Here is a 15870-nt window from a genome sequence, read left to right as displayed (position 1 = left end):
CCATCGGAGCAGTTGTGTTCACTGGAACCTCACCCCCCACACGCCAAGTCGCTTTTATATTCTCAGTAATCTGGTATTTGTCATCCGTGTTGGTGGAACTGCCTCCACATGGACCCAAATTGATTGGTAAAGCGATCATTACCCTTGTAGCACCAAACTAAAGTAAGGGGGGTACTATATGAGACTGGGACAGTCAGACGTCCTGAGGAAGACCAATGTGACCAACTAACTTGAGGGCACGTATAGGTCGAAACGGTAAACATCGTTTACCACGAAGTTTTTACAACGCGGTACCTTTAGCACGCATCCCTTACAACGCAAGTCGTTACCACGACTTGCGCTGGAGGGCGCTAACGGATAAAAAATAGTAAATTTACTATCCAAACACCTTCCCTAGGGTCCACGGGACTGGTGTTAGAATAGTAAATTATACTATTCGAAATCTGCGCCCCCCAACGCAAGTCGTGGTAACAACTTGCGTTGTAAGGGATGCGTGGTAAAGGGATGCGTTGTGACGGTACGCTTTGTACCGTCATACATCCGGTCGAAACATGTTGACTGTAGCAGTAAAGGAGGGGTGTTAGGGGGTCCTAATATCCTACCTTAGCACTACCATCCGTTATTTTTAATCCTGACCTTGGAACCTATCATTAAAGTTTCACCAGGTATCCAGGAGCCAGTTTTAACCTCACTATTTCCTACTGCAATTTTTGTTCTATCACTGTACCCAGTCCTGGTTTGTTATATTGTATCATGAACACTGTTGTCACGTTTAATTGTTTGTGTTGAGTTTTGTTTCTGTATTTTATGTTTCCCCTCCCTATGCTCCGCTCAGTGCGTGGCTACGCCTGAGCGTCGCAGCAGACCCGATGATGAAGCATGTGACACACATTGTGTGTGAGTGAGGGCAGTTTTGCACAATACACTTATGTGTCACTGTTCAGACGCTTCTATATAAGTTTATTTTTCCTCTCCACCCCTTTTTGTGTATACAGGTTTTGCTTTAGGGGGTTCAGGGTGGTAGAGTAGTGTGTAGACCCTCTCCCCTTTCATGTGTGAGTTAAAAATTGAGGAAATTCATACCTTCCTACATATTTCAAGGCTTTTGAGTGCCTTATATACAAAGGCATGACTTTGTATTCAATAGCTTTTTGTACATTTAATTTGAACTTAGTTGGATCCTCTTCTTTTGGTTTCCAGGTCATCTGTATATGCCTGCCTTGATTCAGTTAATATATTTGTTCATTGCATTTTTTTAAAATTGTTTCTATTCATTAAAGTAAGATTTTAAGAGTTGGGTCATCCATGAGGGCTCCACTTACTACTGCTCATCTTTAGGTTTGTGAGCCATGGATGCAAAGCCTAAGTCACATGAAAGGCAGCGTGAGGGTGCATCGCTAACGTTTGGTCATGAATAGGTTCCATGAGTCTAGATATTCAGCAATGTGGGAATATATCTGCATCACACTCATTTCCATTATGCAAGTCTAGGATTGCAATCTAAGGGTTTATCTGTGTTGTACTATACAGGTTAACCATTGCCACTGAGGACATATGTAATAGTAGACAGTCCGTACCTTGATATTTTCACAAGGGAGCGGTGTGGCGCAGTGGCCAGGGCGACTGACGCTGGAATCTGGGGACCACGGTTCGATCCCCGGCTCCGGCGGCAGGTTAGCCCAGCACCATGTGACTCTGGGCAATAGCTCGCTTAATCTTCCCGACGGCCCCCAGCGCCTAGAGACCCTTACGGGTGATTGTGCGCTTTACAAATGTGGACTTTACCATTCATACTATGTGTTAGCAGAACCTACCCCTATTGCTACCAGTCTCATGTTTTTATTACCCTTTCTCTAAAGAGGTATTATCGAGACCAATTGGAATGCTGCAACATATAGGTCATTGGTTTGAATTCCTGATAAAGCCAACACAGTTGGTTGTCCTTCTGCAGATGATAAAGGGAGTTTGTTTAGACTGGGCAAACCACATATTTATAACATTTTGAATTTAGAACTGTAAAATGGATGTATACCTGCAAATATTAAAATACAACAAAGCATCTACAGGAACCTAGACACACACACACCAAAAATGCATACAAACACGCACAAAGAACATGCTGACATTCACCCATGTTGACTGAACTGTAGGTGACCATATACACAGACTACCTGACATTTAGTCACTGATAATTGCAGACCAAGAGACGTGGTGCATTATTTTGGCTGCCTATGTAGCACTTCTGGAAGGCTACATAAAAGTGGTAGATCTGACTGGAGAGTGGAATGAGGGAATGAGAGAGAGAGAGATTATTCCACCGTATAAACTGAATGATTCTAATCAAAACAGAGGAGCAGGTGGTCAGTGTTTTCTTGATAAGGAAAGCGGAAGAGTAAAATAGGTTGTTGTTGGAGGAAAATGTGAGAAAAGAGGGCAAGAGGTATACATTAAGGGAGAGGAAACCAACAGTGTGAGGGACAGGGGCCCTAACAGATATATGGATACATTTGTTACTAGAAAGCTAAAAGGAGGGGAGTAGTGTAAGTACTGAAACCAGATGTTCGAGTAGAGCACTCAAAGAAATGACTTGTTCTGTTCAAACTAGTCCCAACCAACCTTCTGCTTCAGCAGAATGTATGGCTTCTAATACAGTTGTACCTTTAGAATGTGTTATTGCTGATACTGCTGCTGCACCTTCAAAGCCTGCTCCCGCAGAATGAATGCGCTGGTTCTAGTAACATTGCACATGAAGAATTTGGTACTAGAGATGCACCAAGAACTTCAGCCGAATGTTCTAGTTCTCGCCAACACAGTACTGTCACTCCTCATGACATTAAAAGTGATGCACCTACAAGAATACATTTGGTGAGCTACCACAAAACAAATTGTGGGTCATGTAAAAGATGCTTTACACACAAGTGGTACAAAGGATATGATTGGCTTGAATATTCCGTTTCAAGAGATGCTGTATTTTGTAACCCATGCCACATTTTTACCACTGAAGATGACAGGGATTTAGCGTTCATACAAACAGGATTTAGAAAGTGGAAAACTGCACTTCAAAGTGACCGTGGCCTTGATAAACATTCTCAAAGCAAAAGTCCTCTATCAGCAATGGCAGTATGGAAATAGCGAGAAGTCCGAGTCCAGAAAAGTTGGTGTATCACAGACCATCTATACCAAACAGGTAGAGAAAAATCACTATTATCTCAAGTCCATTTTTAATGTCATACAATTTTTGACTGTAAACGAGCTTGGTCTAAGAGGGACAAATGAAACTTTGTGCAAGGAGAATGCAGGTGTTACTGAACTTAATTCAGTACACCCTTCCAAAAGACCCACAGTTGAATTCAATAACTTCTAGTATCCCTGCCAATGTGACATATGCTTCACCTGACATGCAGAATGAAATCATAACCATTATGGCACCTTTAGTAATCGCAAAATTGTTACAGAGGTAAATGCCTCTTCTGGATTTACTTTCAAATGTTATGAAACTGATGAATAAGTGGGTTTCCTTTCCATTGTCGTCATAATGTACATTTTGTAAAGCAAAGATAGAGAAAGATTCATTGGTTTAACTGCACTGAAAAAGTTTGATGCTTTATCCATTACAAACACAATTTTAGAACAACTCACTGCTATTGGTTTGGATCCATAAAATAATATTAGTGAGTGCTATGATAGGGAATCTGTCATGTCTGGTCATAGAGGTGGTGTTGTACGGGCACTTTAACAACAGAAGCTGCATAAAACAATTCCTTATGTTCACAGTTTCAACCCTAAATTACATTTAGTAGTGGTACATGTGATTGAAAGCAAGTCTGTTGTTCCTCAGTTTTTTTACTTGTATGGTGCCCTTTATAATTTTACTCGTATGGGTTCAGTGGCAGCAATATATATGAAGGGTCCAAACTTCCTCGTCTACTGGAGCATCGGTGGACAGGCCATTTGGAAAGCTGTTCTTAGCAGCACAGATGAACTCAGTTAGCTGTTGGAATCAGTCAGTAAATCTGCTGGTTTTCAGTCAGGTGTTACAACTGAGGCATGAGGTCTGCTAGCCCAATTTAGAAGGAAATATCTATGTTTTGTCACTTTGGTTGTACAAAAGGTACTCTCTCTTCTACAACCAGCTAATCTTCTTCAAGGAAAAATTTATGGACATGAGTAAAGCAGTGAAGTTGCTCTCCACAGCAGTGGAAAATCTCCAAGTACTCTGTAATGATAATTCAAGTGCTTTCCCACTTGAGGAGTTTCTGCAACACCCACTGGGGCGTTGCATTTGATTAATAATTCCTTTTGCATTAAAGCGCAGTAAAATGCACAGCTCACGGTTTAGGGACTCTGTAGTAATGGAAACAACTGGAGGAAAAAGATCCTGCATTTGATAGTGATAATTCAGATGTTACTTTGACCAGAGTATATTACTGTATAGTTGATAACACAATTGGAGAACTGGAAGGGTGTTTCACTGAAAGAAATGTGAATCTATATAAATCGTTAGTTGCTTTGACACCTGCTAGTGAGAACTTCTTGGAGAAATCAGTACTCTCTGCAATTATCGATTTTCCCCATACTTCTGGTAATATTACAAATGAAATTGATGTGGCAAAGCCATTAATTTAGCAAAATGTACAACAAAGTGCTGATGTTTCAGACACGCTTCTTTTTCTCTTTGACTGCTGAGATGCATTTTCACACTCATATAGGCTCTATAAGATAGCTGTATAATTTGCTTCTTCAATAGCATCCCATGAACGTTCATTTTCTTGTCTTACTCTGATGTTCACTCCATTTAGACGGACTATGAGTCATGGGAGAAAAAGCTAATTAGTACTATTAGCTGTAGAGAAATAAATAACTTAAGAGCTGGATTTCAAACAATTCCTAGCTGACTTTAAGACATCATCTAGAAGACTAGCTGTTTGACATATTGATTGTTAATGCGTTTCACAAATTATCTGACATACTGTGTTAATATAGAAATTTTTACACCATTCTAAGTTATCGTCTATCTTTCTTATGGGCTACATTTGATTGCTAAGAACTAACATGAAACACAATTAAGAGTTGGCAGCAGCTGAAACTATGATTTATATCATAGTGTAAATAGGGCTGAACGTGAGTTTCTGTTATTACTAGTGCAGATGGAATTTTTAGTTCCTGTTTCAGATTCAAAGCCACTATCTGAAAACTGTTCGATGTATTCTTTGGGATCTACCCCCGTGTCTTCATAAGTAAATCTCCATATCCACTTTTTGAAAGTGAACACATATTATTCAATACAGAAAAGTTGAACAAAATGCTGTGTTTCTATTGTGTGTGACTTAGCATTTAGTTTATAGTGAGCCAGTTTGGAATTTATTTTTCAAAAAGATGTAGATGATGCCTCATTGTTGAAAAGTGCAATACTTCACACAATTTGAAGATATGATGGTGTGATTTTCAAATTGTTATCTATGTGTAGAAAACCTACACTTGGAGAGTTTTCTTATTTGAATAACAAACATTTCCTTAAGGAATTATACAATAAAAAAAATATATATTCAAAATATATTTCTGTAATTGTACAATTTCATTTGTATTTGTGTAATTTTCAGATCTAGTGTGCTATTCAGTTTTATAACGTTTTAGTTGTTTTGTAGGCATTTTATATACACATTACTGGATGTCGTATCACAGACGTATGTAGCATGTTATTACCAAGGTAAAATATGGCTATGGAATTGAAAGTGGGTGTGCACTCCAGTCAGGAAGTGCAACAGTAGATGTTTTTGAAATTTGAATACAGTTACACAGAAGAACTTGGAGCAGAACTAACAGAAAACTGACAATATATGGTTAGTATAGGGCTCTCACAGATGTTTTGGTACAGTAGGAATCAGGCACTGATGTAAAGCAGTTTCAAACATTTTTAGAAAGTTTACTCAAACTCACTCCCTACAATATTAACACAGAAACTCAAAAATGTATTTTTTGACCTATATTTTGACATATTCTCCTGGAGGCACTACTTGGTATTTAGAGGCATTTCTTACACTCTGTGGAGATAAAAAAAACACCTATAACATGTCTTTATTCATTTAAATCTCAATAATGTTACTGACAATATGCTATTCATTTGTATTTTTTGTTCCTGTACAGTTGCATTTTAATTATATCCAGTTTTAGCTATGATAAATGTTCCAATAAGCTGTGTGCTGTTTCATCTGCCACAACCTCAAAATTCCAAGGGTGGCATCCCCAAATTTGCCTTAAAACATTTTGCACATGACTGTGTCCAAACTGGGGTGGTGTAGTGAGCAAAAGAATGATGGATTAAACCGAGATCCTTGTGACTGGGGGTGAATGTTTGCATTGTCCAGCATTCCGCCCATCCATTGCTCCTTAAAACATTTTAACCAGGGCACCTAACCGTACAAATTCCAAATGCACACCACTGTACATTGATGTTCCCAAAAACTCTGGTGGAAAACCCGATCATCCTGCCTCACCCTGTAATATTGTAATTCAAAATGATCTTCACTTTTTACTTAACATGCTTTAAAATACATAGTTTGTTGCACATTTTCACCAAAAATCCTCAGGGAAGTGTATACTATAATAAAAGAATTGCAAATGAGAATATGTCATCTGCTTTGAAATCGCATTAACTTAGCAGATTTTTTACCCAAAAGTATAAGGCAATATAACCTGGCCAGAACTTTCTCTTTGATACGGTGCCCCATTGCCAACTACCTTGAGGTACTACTAGCAGAGGCTTGTTTTAACCTCAATTAGAGACGCTGCATCGAAAAGGCACCATGAGCTATCTTGCGATGAAGCCCCTGAAGAAAGTCCTGCCAGATTGCACACTGGACCCGCTCCTACAAGCAATAAGAGCAAGTTTACAACCTATGCTGACATATGGGAGCGAATCAACATATGGAAAAGATGCGCTGATTCTAGACAAAGTGATTAGTAAAAACTATAGATCCATCTTTCAGCTACCCAGCTATGTATCTCCTGCCAAAATACGCCTCGAATTTGGCCTCCAGAAGCAGACAGCGGAAAGAAGGGGCAGCTATATAAAATACTGGCATAAGATCCGAAATGTTGAACAAGGAACTTTAAATGCCCATCTATGGACCGAGCTGCAACGACGAGAGCAATAACCTGCCAGAGAGTATCTGTCGGAATCACTAGAGAGACTTGAATTGACTGATCTTTGGGAATCACCAGGAGACCATAAGAGCTTCAAAAAGGTTGTAACTAAAGTAACGAAAATAATATCATTAACAGAAGACAAGGAAGCTCTAGCAAAGAGGGCACACGGATGGATTGTGCTAAACGACTACAAAACACTTAAGCCACAAGCTTATTTGGAATGGGGATTCAAACAGAAGATAAAAGAACATTTTTTAAAGCTGCGGCTTAGTATTTTACCAATCCTCCCACATCTGGCGCCATGGAAAAGGAAACAAGAAGATCAGATTTGCCGTCTTTGTAGAGAAGGACCTGAAGATTTGACACACATAATTTGTATTTGCCCAGCCTTAATGGATAAAAGGAGATCTTTACTACGAGCAAGATGGAACCAGAAGGGCATCAGGACTTGTAGACAGGCAGTCAAACTGTGCTTCAACCCGCAGGAGACCCAATTAAACTGCCGTCTCTCAAATTTTTTTGATACAGTGACGGAAAGACTCAAGAATAAGCAAAATGAGGAAGCATACTAATAGACAGATAGTGCTCCAGAGCACCATACTGGGACTCCAGCCCATACAATAACATCAACAAATTAAATTGGAAACATGAACTTTATTCACCACTGTACAAAGCGAGATTACGGGGACCCATGTATTTTAAAGTTTGTTAATTAATTTTATCTTTTGATATATACTTCGTTTTAAACTGTGGATTTAAAAAAAACTTGTGAGTTTTAATTAACTGCACAATAAAGTTACTTACTTACTTACCATTGCCAACTACTTGCCCCATTGGAATATCGGGTCTGGCTTGGGATTGGCTTAAATCATTTCTGGAGGATAGAATGCGTCAGGTAGGGATGCCTCCGTTCTCCTCGGCCCCACAAAAGTTGACCATGGAAGTTCCACAGGGCTCCACTTTGAGTCCCCATCTTTTCAACCTATGTGTTACCCCCCTGATCTATCTAGCGGAGGAGCTGGGAGCTAAGATTATAGCGTATGCAGATGATACACAGCTCCTCTTCACGTGGAAGGAAAATGACTTGCCCCGGATCGATCTAGAAATTGTCTTTCAGCCATCTTTAAATGGCTTGCACTGGCTCTGCTTAAGTGCAATGAGGACAAATCTGAGGTACTTATGTGCGGGTCTTTCTCCTCATAATTTAGGGAGGCTCTTTGGTCCACAGAGTATCCTATGCCTAATTCTGTTGGCAATCCTGTTAAGAATCTGGGGGTCTGGTTAAGTGAGGACCTCCGGTTTTCCACATAGATAAAAAAAACTTGCCGGAGTGTGCTTTGGTACATTGAAATCGCTCAGGAAATTCCTCCCTCTGCTACCCAGGCCAGCCAAGGAAATGGTCACTCATCCCCTCATTTTGTCACGCATTGACTATGCCAACACACAGTATATTGGCTTGTCTAGATATCATCTGAAAACATTTCAAACTATACAGAATGCTGCAGCTAGGGCTCTGCTTGGCATTCCAGGAAGATCAAGTGTAAAACAACAGCTGCGGGGCCTACACTGGCTTCCTGTGGCCCACCGTGTCCAGTTTAATGCCATCATTCTTGCCCTTGGAGCTCTCCATGGATTTGGGCTGCCCTGTCTTAGGAGACGCTTTGGTTTTTCTGTCCCCCGAAGACAATTGCGTTTAGCCGCGCAGCATCTTGTTGTGATACCCCGCTTTCGCCTTACTTGAATGGGGGGCAGTTCTTCATCTTTTAAGGCAGCTTAAGCCTGGAATTCCCTTCCTTATGAACTGCGGACTACTCAAGACCCCAGGCTGTTTAAGAAGACTCTGCTCTTTAATAAATTCACAGTTCCTCTCAGCTCCCTTGTATTGATAGTTGGCTTCCGCATCGGAACACTCTTGAGTGGTATACAACCTTTACCACGCATTTTTTACCATGCAATACCATTACAACGCAGGCATTATAACGCAAACCATTACAATGCATTGCGCTGGGGGGCGCTCTAGGATAGGGAATAAGTTTAATTTTCTATCCAACACCTTCCCTAGTGTCCACGGGGACTGGAGTTGGAATAGAAAATTATACTTACCACTATCCAGCACCTCTAAGCGCTATGCGTTGTAAAGGTATGCGTGGTAAAAACCGCGTTGTAAAGGTATTAGTGGTAAAAGTATGCGTTGTAACGTCATACATCCCTCTTGAGTATCCGTGCGCTTATAAGTGTTAAAAACATAACATAACATGTTGAAATTACAGGAAGCATGCCCCTCCAAACAAATTCTCCTGGCTGCTGCCCTGCAGTGTACCTCTGGAGCCCTGCTTGTTCGTCTGCACTCACCTAAACCCTGAGGCCACCAACACATTTCCAAAGGGGAGGCTGTCCTCAATGGGACAGCTTCTTTTAACGGGAAACATCACTTACAACGCAACTTTTACCACGAGATGCTTTTACATCGCAACTTTTACAACGCAAACCATTACAACGCATTGCGCTGGGGGCGCTCTAGGATAGGGAATAGGTTTAATGTACTATCCAACACCTTCCCTACTATCCACGGGGACTGGAGTTGGAATAGTAAATTACACTATTCACTATCCAGCGCCCCAAAGCACTATGCGTTGTAATGGTATGCGTTGTAAAACTTGCGATGTAAAAGCATGCATGGTAAAAGCATGCATTGTAATGTCGTACATCCTTTTTAACTCGAGGTTGGTAACTGAACAATAACATGCAATCACAATTTTCCATAGAGTAAATAGAAGGGGGTGCCCATTTGATGTGTCCTCCTATTTGCAATTCAGAAAGGGTTGCAAAGGCCCTTTTACAATTCAGAAAGACTTTTCTGATTTCTTAAAGCATAGGTCTTCAAACTGTGGGGTGCTCCCTTCTGGGTCCGTGGCCACATTTCCAGGGGGGTGCAAATGTCTCAGTAAGCACCTGTAAATGAAGATGGCCTGGAAGTGCGACTTAGTTAATTTGTTCGCATTTCCAGGCCGTCTTCATTTATATGAAGCAACTGAAGTTAGGGTTGCCACTTTTCACAGAGAAAAATGCTGCCCATCTGTTCACCTTTTATGATTCTGTAAAGACCCAGGCATGGTTAAGTAGACCTTTATATCAACTCATCTGTATTCATTCTTAACATGGCTTTTCTGTTTTTGTTTACTTTACCAGTCACTGGTCATCAGGACAGCTTTTGAACACATTTTAAAGTGTTTTCTTCTAACATTTTCTGTTTAAAGTATGTACTCATACCGGGAAAAATACTGGCTTTAGGTGATTTTTCTAATTTTTGTATCGGACATTAAAGCACCAGCAAGTCTGAAACTAAGCGATGTGGCTGCGGAATCAAAGATATAACTAAAACCAACAAAATATTCTATATGTTTTTTTATTTTATTCACTCTCACGGCAACTGCATATGAAATAATCCACACACCATAAATTAAAAATAAATGAAATTATTTGTAGGGAAATTAACGCTTTTTACATTATGAAACGTCAATTTGTTAATGCATCATTGCAGATGTCTTTTTGTGAGACCACAGAGTCACATAATTTAATCCTGCCAGGTGCAGTGCAGAATAGTGACATGTATGTTTATAGTGCTATGAGGACCTAGCAAGTAACAGAAAACACTGTGAATTGTTGTCATTATTTTAAAATGTCATTACACACAGTATAAGTTAGGCTGCCACAGAATAATTTAGCGTTTATCATAAAGTAAGAGCTTTCCAAAAATACATATTAGTAATACTAGACTTTACCTACTGCAGACATTTTTTAAGTCCATTAAAAAGATAATTTCCAAACCTCATTATCCTTACATTAGCTCTTAAATATAATAAATGTTTGCCATCATGATACTTCAAGTGACTCCTTAAACTAAAGCACTTTAGAGACCTCCCCGCCCTCTTGTCAGCACCCTCCAAGTACTTCAGGTCCCCATTAACATTCAGGCATGTTTGTTTTCAACATGTATGTGAACTATTTTTGTAAAATTAAAAACTCCTTGGTTACAATACACCTGGCCAAGTTTGACTTATATTTACATGCAGATGTCCTCTCGAGAGTCGAGCGGGAGGAAGGGAGGAGGCCAAAAGGGCCATATTCAGAGCCCTGATCACACTGACCTCTGGAGCCTCAGAGTAATGGCCCAGGAGAACGCTGAATGGAGCAAAATCCATGGATAACGTCACAGAGATGGCCTAGAGAAGCAGCGCTTTATGGGGTCAAGTGTTTTCATGTACAAATGGACCGAGGCAGCTTCCCCACTTCCTCAAAGAGATATCCTGAAGAAGCTGTGGAGAAATGTGGATTCACTTTTCTTTAAGTACCATCACTGCCATTTGTGCAGAGGGTGCATTGGCACCGGGGCAATGGTGTGAGGGACCACTGCACCCTAATTAAGGAATGTTACTAACAAAAAGGGAGGTAGGGATCCATTTCCCTGGTAGCCGTAGGGCCCATGTCCTCCTTGCTGCACAGGGGGCAGGTCCCAAGTAACAGGGTCGGTGAGATGTGGGGCTTTTTTCCTGTTTTTTGACACAAAACGGCAGACAGTCTTCTTTGGACTTCAAGCCTATGGGTCATGGTCCAGCAGTGTAGGCAAAGACGGAATTATTGGTGGTAAAGGTGCAGTGGCCCAGATGTCCGAGGGCCCACCTAAACCTCTGTTATGGCTATTTTACCATCATTCATTGCTTGCTTTAGGGCTTTCCTTGCATTGTCAGTGTTGCTTTGGGCATTGAACCAATGGTCCACGAAAAGAGAACGTTGAAGCAGTGGAGACATCTTAGCTTGGGGCTCAGAGAGATGGCAGTAAGTAGGATGGGGCAGTTTAACAAGCAGCAGAGGACACTGACTGCTTCACAGGCGTTACCTTTTAGTAGTGAGGCAGGTGGATTGGCACTGGGGCCCAGGAGCATGAAGGGGCCCCTGCTTTACAATTAAGCCTGTGTTACTTTACGATCGAGGCATGGGGGATAGCATTATGGCTGAGAGCACGCTTGCAGCAAAGAGGCGGGCAACACATGAGAGCTACTTTTTTCTGAAAAGGGCAGAGTCTGTTTCAAGATCAAAGTGAGGGCCAGGATTGGTTGGGACGTAGTGTAAGAGGCAAAGGAGATAGATAGCCTGCTCACAGACGTCTTAAGGCATGGGCAAAGTGGGCTATTGCCCCTGGACCCCACCTTCCAAGGGCCCCCTGGCAATGTGATCATTCTATCACTCAATTTCACCTTACTCAATTTATCTATATTGCTTCCTTCATGGGGGCTTGAATTAGCAGATAATAGGCAATACAATTCAAGGTTGTTCTGAATGGGGGCTCCAGAATATGCTTGGCCCAGCACCCCACAAATTCTTAAGACAACCCTGAGCCTGCTGCTCAGGGTTGTAGCTATGATTAGTCCAGAAGGTGAAGCAGCATTGGGGCTAAGGAGTGTGAGGAGTTCTCAATACCCCAAAAAATAGGAGTAATGTTTTTTGTCTACTTCAGATTTTTAATGTATTTTCTCATTCATAAGTCTCACATTTACTATGGCTTATGAGATGCTGAAAAAGTACCCCTTAAATGATCTCATGCGCCTCACCTCCTGTGCTCAGTCCTCCCCTTCTACCTCCAAGTCTTTCAATAAAGTTTTGGAGGGGGGTTTGACTTCAAAACATATTGCGCAGGGGGAATCAAAGTAAAAAGGTTTGAAGACCTCTGCTTTAAAGGGAGTTGGAACATAAACATAGACACTTATGCAGTTGAAAACACTTCAAATTAGCAAATAACAAGGTTTGCAACTGCAAAATGGTTTCGTATATCAGACCCGAAGTTAGAATGTACATTGATTATCGAGTGTCATGATGACAAATACTTTTAGCACATAAGGGGGTTATTTATGTACCTGTAGGTTTCGGACAGTTAAGGCCCCGCCTCCGCCAGTCCTACTAATAATGTCCCTGAGACGCAATGATCTATCCTACTTCACAGCAAGTAATTTCTGTTTTTATCTGTTTCCAGGCAAGAACAGGGACATCATTGTCTGAAGGCTTCCCTTCCCGGTGTCAAAACACTGGCAGCCCTGTAGTGACTTTGCCACTGTTGAGATGTTTACACTTGTAAAGCCAAATGTGGCATAACTATCAAATGGTCTACTGTTTGTCCACCTCTTGACAAGGGCAGGGGCCATGAAGCTGGTGGAGCACACATAGAAATGTTTATGCTGCTCTTGCAGCAACTGCCAGGACTGCTTGGGTTCCCAGTATGGGCTGACCCAATTCACAAAAATTGGTGTATGAATAAGTGTGACCTACTCTTATAGAACTCCTGGCTTACTTATGGATATTATAAGCAAACTACGAGTGCTCTTAGCCTACTCGTGGAATTTAGTAGTAATACATGAGAACATCGCAGCAAACACCTTGTGGATCGGGCTGTATATATGTGTGTGACTGCGTGTGTGTGCGTGTAACGTCGACTGTGTTGTGTTGGCATGATTTTCACTGTAATAACTACTACAAATGCATAATCCTTTCCACAAACAGGAAGATGGTAGTGTCATGTACAACCAGCACTTTGCATTTTTCAAACTACTATCGCTAACTTTAAATATTTAGAACATACATATGCTTTAATTATGTATTCACTATTATACTACTTTTTCAAAGGTACAATATTTCATGTTTTTTGTTGCGTCAAAAGTAAAATTTTTATTGGCAAGCTTGTTTTAAAAAAAACCTACATTTTAGAGTATACTGCACAGATAATTCTCTTTTGTTTTTATCCTGGTTGACTTGCGTTATCACTAGCAATTTGGGGGTGAGAATGAAGAACAAGGTATTTTTTTATCTGCATTTACGTAACAGTATATCTTATTAGGCTGGTGTCACCTCACTCTTCAATATGAAATTTCTGTTGAGGAAAGTTCATAGTATGAGGCATCAGGACGGATAGGCCATTACTCCACTCCAGCCTTTCTCTGATGGACTGCACGGTTAGTAGGCTGCTTTTAGAGATAGGTAGACCGCATGACCCAACCATGAAAGTCTCACCACCCCAATATAGTTGCGAATATAGTTTCTGATGATTCAATGTGGGGATAGGCTGAGCTTTCTTTCCAGGCTGATTCTGGTGTCTGGTCCAGCACTGCCAGGCAAGAGGTACAATGGAAACGGCTATTGTTTAAAAACAAAACCAGAGGGGACATAGTCTAGCTACTTCCTAGTCCTTTGACAACTAAGGGCATTGCACATTTTGGGATGATTGTTCTGGGGTTAGGGCTGGAGGAGTGGGACTGTGGTAATTCTCTTTATGGACTTAGGGCCTCATTTACAAGATTTTGACACACAGGAGCACAACAAGCCTTCCTGCTGCACTGCCTTACGTCAAAATAAAAGGGCAGGAATGCGCCATATCTACAAGATATGACACATTCCTGTCCTTCTCCCCTGCGCCGGTGCACTAACAGCAGCTGTGCGCCAAAGCAGACACCCTTGTTCCATTTTGCAAGGGTACCTGTGCTGGGGTGATGATTGTTTTTGTGCAGGAAGGTAGACCTTCTTGCACAAAAAGAACCATTAAAGGCCTATTTCTGTGTGCATGCTGCAGAATGCAGCACGAATAGAAAGAGGAAACAATTGGGAGAAATAAAAGTATTTCTCCTCATTGCACCTCCTTACGCCTCCCGGGGGGGGGGAGTGGGTTAAAATTTTGTTGCATTCCCAGGTTTAAAAAATATCGTAAATCTGGGAATGCGTCACCTTCCAAGGATGTTGCGTGGAAAGGTATACAGCCTTTACAACAAAACTTTTACAACGAACTACCATTACAACGCAACTTTTGCAACGCAAACCATTACAACGCATAGCACTGGGGGGCGCTCTAGGATAGGGAATAGGTTTATTGTACTATCCAACACCTTCCCTACTATCCACGGGGACTGGAGTTGGAATAGAAAATTAAACTATTCACTATCCTGCGCCCAAAAGCATTATGCGTTGTAATGGTATGCGTTGTAAAACTTGCGATGTAAAGGTAGGCGTTGTAAAAGTATGCGTTGTAACATCATACATCCGGGTGGAAATATACACAGCAACACTCATGGATGCCCCTTTCACACAGAGTCATGCATGAAAAATCAGCATATTTACAAGGCCTTGTAAATATGGGAAGCCCATTGAGCTGCCAGTGCGTCAATAAAAGTGATGCATCTGCGGCAGAATGGGCTTGTAAATAAGCCCCTTAGTATATTTGAAAGAAGTTTAAGTTCTCTGTAGACCAAGGTTTCGCTCTAGGGTCCTTATCTATGTTTGAAGGTTCAGAACTTAGGTGGTTCATCAGAAGTACCGGGTTTTGGCTTCCAGTGGCAGTGGGAGGAGAGGCTAAACATTCATCTGCCCCTCTGCTGTCCTGGAGGGGAATACTAGCAGTCTTCCTGGAATGATTTCGGCAAGGTAGGATCAGTTTTCAGGTGTGCAATGCTACCATCTAATGTGCTGTATTGTATTTTATGATGCAGGGATGTCAGGACTATACCAAGAGCCAGATGTGGCCATGGAAAATATTTTAATGGTGACTCATAGTGGACTTGGCAAGCAAGCAATAGCAAGGGTTCTCATACCATTTCTAAATAGGGTAACACAGACTATATTACAGCACACTATTCTGAATAAAAAGGTTAAAACCAATAATGTTTACAGATGGTTCAGAAGAGAAGC

The sequence above is a fragment of the Lissotriton helveticus genome, chromosome 3_1 (assembly GCF_964261635.1).
Source record: "Lissotriton helveticus chromosome 3_1, aLisHel1.1, whole genome shotgun sequence".
NCBI lineage: Eukaryota > Metazoa > Chordata > Amphibia > Caudata > Salamandridae > Lissotriton > Lissotriton helveticus.
Note: the sequence above shows the minus strand (reverse complement) of the source record.